This window comes from Elaeis guineensis, chromosome 9 (assembly GCF_000442705.2).
Source record: "Elaeis guineensis isolate ETL-2024a chromosome 9, EG11, whole genome shotgun sequence".
In the NCBI taxonomy this organism is placed as follows: Eukaryota; Viridiplantae; Streptophyta; class Magnoliopsida; order Arecales; family Arecaceae; genus Elaeis; species Elaeis guineensis.
Genome location: NC_026001.2, coordinates 28,283,279 through 28,291,279, shown reverse-complemented (window position 1 = coordinate 28,291,279; position 8,001 = coordinate 28,283,279). Strand labels below are relative to the sequence as shown.

Below are 8,001 nucleotides of genomic sequence, written 5' to 3'. Positions count from 1 at the left end.
CTGTCTCAGGTGATGAACTCCTGTTCTTTCTGTATTCTTACACTTCGGGAGAAATACTTGTCAAAGAATTCATCTCGAAATCTCTCCCAAGTGAGTGGTATCCCATCGTGCTCATATTTTTGTTCCAGTATACGCCACCAGTTGTATGCCTCGCCTTGTAGCAGATATGCTGTATAGCGGATCTTCTCTTCATCGTGGCATTCTTGCACGGCGAAGGCCTTCTCCATTTCCATAATCCAGTTATCTGCTTCTAGTGGCTCGATGTCCCTTTGAAGGCTGGAGGAGCTAGCTTCTTAAATTCGACGATATTGTTTCTCTGCATCGGATGTTCTCCATGTCCAGGTATCGATGGAAATTGCTGACGTGGCTGTGCATGTTGTTGTTGAAGTAACTGTTGCTGTGTTTGAACTACTCCGATCAGAGTTTGCATTAGTTGAGTCATGTTCGGCTCCTCCTGTACTGTCGGAGTATTTCCGGTAGGATCATGGATTCCCTCCTGCTGAGTTGTGCCGCTGTTTAATTGGGGAGTATTATCGCCAAGTGGATTTGATGTCCCTCCTACCGCTCCTTGAGTATTCTTCGCTCGTCGTGGAGGCATATTGACCTATGTTAGATTTGAGATAATAACTTATCCTTAATAAGGTTATAACTTATGACAAGTCAAATCATAATCATCATAACTAACCTTTCAATTTTCTAATGTCTACCCATCATTCGCTCACTTTATTCTACATGTCTCTATCTATCTACTTATGCTCTGATACCATATTAATTGTCACGCCCCCGACCCGAGATTTGAATCGAGGGTCATGGCAACCGCCGCATACTTATAGAATACTTTTTCCATAAGCATGCAAGGCATTTCATCATGATATCTTCACACAAAGTTAAATAAATTTTTCAAATCTTAGTTCAAATAACAAATCAAAACTCAGTGTTCAAAAGAAAATAACTGTCTGACTTTTAAAAATAAAACTAAAAGTCTTGAATCAATTCTGAGAAAAATCCTAAATCAATGAGTTAACTCCATCTCTAATCGCTCTCCCAACCGAAATCCCGCATCATGCTAATTTTCTAGATCTGTAAGAAAAACATAAAACTCATCATGAGCTAAACAGCCCAGTAAGCAGTGTATACCTTTAACTGAATAAATCAGGCAAACAATACTATGCATAACAAATCAATATGTAATTTCATGAAATCATATTCATACTGTCAATCATTTATAAAAGTCAAATCATCATAATTTTCAATTATGCTTTTCTTCTTAAATTCATCAATTTCTTAAATTCTTCTTACCAACCATGACTATGACCACATTATCCCTGTGGCAGGGTCATAATACCGCGTATCTGCTTGCGGTGGGCTGCGAATCATCTGGCAGCCAAGTCCTTTGGAACTGCTGGTCTCGCTGGCGGTTTTGTCGCTGGTCTATCTGACGACATGTCGCTGGTCTTACTGGCGACATAAATCCTCAGGACAGTCAATTGCCAACGTATATGCCCCCATTGGCGGGGTCCTCAACACAGTCAGGTTGTCAATTTCATATTGTCTTCCAATTCATATATTATTTTCAAGAATAATAAAATTAAATGATATTCGAGTCAAATCAATCATAACATTCTTTGAGATCATATATCATCATAATAATTACTCAACAAATAACTTCAATCATAAATAATTTTCTACAATTAATTTTAATCATAAATAATTTTTAATAATTATTTCAATAAATAATTTCAATCGCAAGCATGCATAAATTTATTTAATTCATAATTTACCAGATAAATTCAGTAAAAGTAAACACTACTTACCTCAAAAGAAAGTCCAAACTAGAAATTCTAGGGATTTCGAAAATCCTTCTCTGAACCTGATATGTCAAATATCATATTTTAAATCAAAATTTCATCGAATTAAAAATAACTAAATTATTAAAATCTAATATCTCCACGAGGATCAATTCGTCGACAGCATCTAGGGTTTTCGAACTAATCCATGGATACCCTAATTATATTTATTTATTTTTATTTTTATTGCTAATTTAATTAATTTTTTTTAATTAATTAATTCCATAAATCCTAAAATCTAAAGAGAGAGAGAGTTTCTCTCTCCGCCCCCCCCCTTTTTTTTTCTTTTCCTTTTCTTCTTTTTCTTCTTTTTCTTCTTTTTCTTTTCTTTTTCTTCTTTTTCTTCTTCTTCTTCTTCTTGGCCCTTCCCGCACCGGAACAGAGGACCCTTGGTCCTTCGACCTTGATCGGCCGTTCGGGCCACGGCCGCCACGGCGGAGGCTGGCGGCAGAGGGGGCCACTCCCCCGGTCACGGAGGAGCGTGGCCGGCGATCGATTCCGATCGCCGGTGCCAGAAATTTCAAGGAAAAGAGACCCAAAAACAGTCTCTTTCGAATCGATCGCCGGTGCCAGAAATTTCAAGGAAAAGAGACCCAAAAACAGTCTCTTTCCCGACTGTAGATCGGCGACACTCGTAACCGGCAGCCTCAATCAAAAATACGAAAAGAAAGGGAAGGAAGAGAGGAAGGAAAGGAAGGCTCACCCCCGGCCTCCGGTGACCTCACCGGCGAGAAATCACGGCGAGAAACCCAACAGTGCCCGCGGCTCTACTTCGGGAAAATCGGAGAGAAAGAGAGGGAGAAGAGGCCGATGATCGATCTCAAGAGGGAGGGGGTATTCTTATAGGGAACCCTAGGATTCCGAGGGGTCCTAGGAGTCCGATCTTGCTTGGGTTTCGCCGGAGAAGAAGACTCCTACCGGGAGTCTTCTTTCCGGTTTTTACTCTGTTTTTTTTTTTTTTTTTTTCTTTTGTTTTGGGCTTTGGGTCTGCTGGATTGGGCTTGGTTGGGCTGGGTTTTGGGCTATAACACACTGAGTAATTGCTTACAAGCGTTATTATGACCAATATGTTAGTAAAATATATTGTTAATTGTTGCAAGATTTTGGATTGACTGTATAAGAAATTCTAGATATGCACACGAACCCTACAATTATGCATTTCTATGCCTGGCACTGAACCTGGATATTTATTGACCTGAATATGGATACTCTCTTGTTATGCTCAAAGAATATGTTGTTTGTACAGCTTAATGTTTTGGAGCTATTTCTCGACCGTATAATGGAGCCAAATGAAAAACTTGTTGAATTTGGGGCTGGTGGTATCTGTAACTCAGGTGCTGGTGAGCAATTTGAACTCAAAAATCAGTTAGTTTGTAGCACAGGATTACCTTTTGTTTTTAATATGAAACGTATAAAAACAGCCAGTGGTTTCTTTTTGCTTTTTGTAGACGTATGTCCACATTCACTTTGGCATAGTTTAATGTTTTTGTACAGTAGTTGATCACATTAGGTGTAATTCTATGGTTTTTATATACAAAATTGATTAACTTTTCATGTTTTATTCGTCAAGATAAGTATGCACAATTACTTGAATTATTTGCTGTGCTGCAGATCCAGCAAATGCTGCAGCTATTATCGAGCGTGGTGGAATCCCTTTGATCCTACAATGCTTATCTAGCCCTGTTAGAAACACTGTAAGTATGTTTACTTGGAAACATACGTTAGAGATGGCTAGATATCACTTTGTCCTCGAAATGAATAGACTTGAAGAAATATTCAAAAGAAAACAGATACCAGATGGCTAACACATGTGGCCATCACAGGCTGGCATTGTGGCAACATGCTTTCTTAGAAGCTAAGTGCATAATTAATTTTGTTGTTTATAGTAGGTCCCTTTGATTAATAAATAACAATTTTCTTGAAACAAGGCTTTGTTTGTTTTCCTGCAACTCAATTGCATGGATTTCAAATGCAGAATGCAATCGGAAATGGTGCAATTAGAATTGCAGTTGCAAAAACTATTTCTATTTGCTTGTCCATAGTCAGAAAGTGCAAATGCAGTTGCATCCATTTGGCTTGATGATGATGGAAGATAACCCTCTTAAAAATGGTGAATTGCTTTTTTTTGTGATTATAGTGTAATAATTATTATAAATTTTTATATTTAATAAAAATAATATTATTAAATTAATATTAGATTATTTATATAATAATTACATAAGTATATTATGATCATTATAGTCGTTTTGTGGCTAATGTTATAACAATAATTATCATAGTACTATGATATTATAAAATTCATATTCTGTTATAATAGTTATGTATATGTTATCATAATAAATGATATTTTATAATATACTTATTAATATAACTAATATATTCAGTATATTTAAATTATGTTATATATTAAATTCAATGTTGTATGTAGCGAGGGGACTTGTTTGTGGGCTGCTTCCAACTGAAATAAATGTTGTAATTGGAACCGCTGCTGATTTTTCATGCAATTCCAATTACAAGATTTAGACTCTTTTTGCAGTTTAAAACCGCCTGCAATTGCGATTATAGGCTTCTAAAATGCTATTTTGGGTGTTTGCAATTTAAATTAAAATGTACAGCTAATTTCATCTGTACATTTTGAGATTTTTCTTGGCTGTTAATTTCAAATGTAAATTGCAGGTGAGTTATGCTCTTGGAGCTCTATACTATCTCTGTAATCCTTCGACTAAGAAAGAGATCTTGAAACCAGAAGTTGATGAAGTAATTAAGAAAATATGCTGCAGCTGAAGGTGTTAATGTGACTTTCAGCAATCTGGCCAATGCATTTTTGGACAAGCGTGTAAACCAATGAAATTGATAAATACTGATAGTAAGGTTGGTGTAATCCATCAGTTCTGATATTCCATGCTTAACATCTTTATTATTATATTCTATATTTATTTACCTCAATATCTTCTCCTTTCATGTCAGGCAAGTTGTGTTTTAAGTTTTCTTGTTCCCTTGATCTTTAAATTCCCTGAAGAGAGATGGTGGAGAGGCAAACTGACAAAATTGAATACTTGGTAAATGCTTATTGTATTATGTTAGAAGATTTTAATTTATTGGACTTAAAACTGATCTTCCTTTTTATCTAAATGCAGATTGTGGCTCCGTAAATGTTGGCAAAGTTGCTGATATTACTATATTCCAAGCCCTTAAAGTATTCTCTCACCATTATAATGTGATAAATATTTGGGCTAATTGAGGAAGATGCATAAAAGCTTGATTATTGTAATCGTCCCAAGACAGGACCCAATGATAATTTAAATCACAACTTGTAGTGGATGAGTGAGAGAGGGAATCTAAAAAGAGGTGGTGGGGTTGGTGTTACCTAAGGGGAGGGGGGTGGGGGGCGGGGAAGAAAAGAAAAAGAAGAAGGATGGGGGATCGGAGAAGGAGAAGGTTGTTGGTGGGATTAGGGGATCAGTGAGGAGTGAGATACCGAAGAAGGGGGCAGAGGAGACGAGTTGGGGAAGAAGAGATGGGCAGTAGTAGGAGAGAGATAGGAGAGGATGGGTGCAAAATTATGGTTAGGATTTTTTTTTATTATATGTATCTGCATAGCAAAATATGAGGATGTCCTATGGAAAGAAGACACTATCTTTTCATGCAGATGTTTTCATATTTTTTTTAAATAAACGGCCTTATAGAAATGGTATGAAGATAACTGCACGAAAAGAGATCTTTGGCAATTATGCAAGTGCCCTCACAATCCTTTTATGTTAGTATAACCACATAGAGCCGAACCCAATTTTTTATGCAAATGTCTCCATAATTTTTTTATGAGTAAAGTGCAGCTATAAAATTTTAAAAATTATTTGTTTTATCAAAAAAAAATTAAAATTTCAATGGAAATTATGTATTAACCTTCCTTTTTTATCAATAATTTTTATGATTTTGCATGATAAATAATTTAATATAAGATTTAATATTTTATTACATTTAAGAAAAAATACATTGGCTACACTACTGATTCCCGCACGGGGATTTGAATATAGGTTCAAATTAATATTATTATTTATAAATTAATATAGAATTTTTTATTATATATATTCATGTTACAAATATAAATATCATTGTTCTAAAAAAATGTTTGATAACATCGGATAAATTATTTGTAATGCATATTAGGTTGAATGTCATCTAATATTAGTTGTGTAATATATAGAGGTGCATATACATGCATGTGTGTGAGAAATGCAAATTTTTTTATTAAAAAATATGTAAATTGTTATCTAATAATTGATTATTACTTTATTTAGACCCAATTTCTTCCATAAGTTTAGTCTAATTTTGATTTAAATCTATCTAAATATGAATTAATTAGATATGAAAATAGATATGTCAATTATTTTAGCATGTCAAAATACATAGTAGATTATCTAAATTGAGAAATTCTTTTATTAATCATAATCTAAATCTCTTGTAATTTAAAATTTTGAATTTTTTTGGATATCGAAATTATAAGATATTATATCATATTATTAAAACATTCAATCTATGAGATATTATTATATTGTTTACTACATTTTGTATTACATAATTTATGTCATAGTAAATTTATTTTTTGCTATAAATTTTGAATAAAAAACTATATATTATGCTTTAATATATTTTTTGTTAGATATCTAATTTTGTGATTAATTGTATTTGTAGAAATGGAATTAGTGAAAATAGCACCAAAAATGATCTTGGAGGAGATAATTGATAAATTAAGACTTCCAAAACCAATGTATGGAGTTGAGGTCTCAGAATATGACTAGTTGAAGTCCTATATAGAAATTATGGTAGAGCAGGGAGTTGACTCATTTGAAGTTTTTAAGATCTGGGGGTATATGATGGGGAGTTGGAGCTAGTTTGATGAAAGTATTGCAAAATCTATGATAAATAAGTATCAAAAAAAATTTACATTTGAAATTAAGGATCATAATTCTGAAGATAAAGAATATTATAAATATATATATGAAAGAATTAACAATGCTTATGAAAATCTTGAACATAAGCATAGGCAGCTATAGTTGGAGCATCATTATCGATCGATAGATACAAAAGATTGATGGATCGTTTCAATAAATTGGAGAAAGAGATCGAAAAATATAGAAACATGATTTGATCAGATTCGAAATCATCGGTTGGTGAAAACATGGTTTAGGGTTATTTAACCTACATTTTTTTTGCTAGATGTTTATATATAAGAGCATCTGTAAGAGGTCATCATTTGCTTGACAATATTTTGTGCCATTCTCTTTACTATGGGAAAATGCATTTTGTTTGTTTTGGTCCTTCGACTTACTGCATTATCTGTACTATCCAGCTAATAAAATATTGTAATATTTTGTTAATATATAGAAAATTCAATACTTCAAAAGGCCATTGAAGTATAATAATTTCTTTTTAGTTTTTATTATATTATTTTTTTGCATTATGGTATTAGAATTTTATAAAAAAGAAGGAGAAGAAATGGAGCAGAAGAAAAAGGATGACAAGGAGAGCAAGAAAAAGAATAAAAAAACTAATCCTTTTAAAAACCCTCCCTTTAAAGAAAAAAAAGACCCTTTTCCATACCTAAAAAACACTTAAACTAAAAAAAAAAAAAGAAAATAAGTTATTTGCTCCCTTTAAATAATTTAGCGCAGCTGTTTATTAATTGAAACTAATAACACTACTTTAGTCAAAATAGTAAGATCAATAATATTAATAATACTAATACTAGTTTTAAAAATAATAAATTTTGATAAACATCATGTATTTTTATTAATAATATTTTAGAATATTAATAATATTTAATATTAATATATTGGTAATATTATGTTTTATGAAAAATCAACAAATATAAATTATATATGATATCTTTTTTGATTATTATAAACATAATTTTTTTTACCCTGTGTCCTACACAAGTCCACTGCAAAGCATGGGTCCCATGCTAGTGTAATATGAAGTGCCAACCTAAACTCAAGTCAATTCTCGGGCACCTAGAGAACAAAGGCATGCCTTGAAAAGTTCGCACGTATCGGCCGTCAATGATCCATAACACTAAGACCCAAAAAAGAGATTTCTTACTGTGGACAAATGCCTTTATTTGCTAGCCCATGCATGGTAACATGTTCCATCATTT

At 33.1% G+C, this 8,001-nt stretch overlaps 1 pseudogene; it reads left to right on the top strand.

Annotated features, from left to right (window-relative positions):
• The window catches only part of LOC105051263 (uncharacterized), a 21,472-nt pseudogene extending 16,247 nt beyond the window's left edge, over positions 1–5,225 (top strand).
• The last annotated feature ends 2,776 nt before the right edge of the window (positions 5,226–8,001 follow it).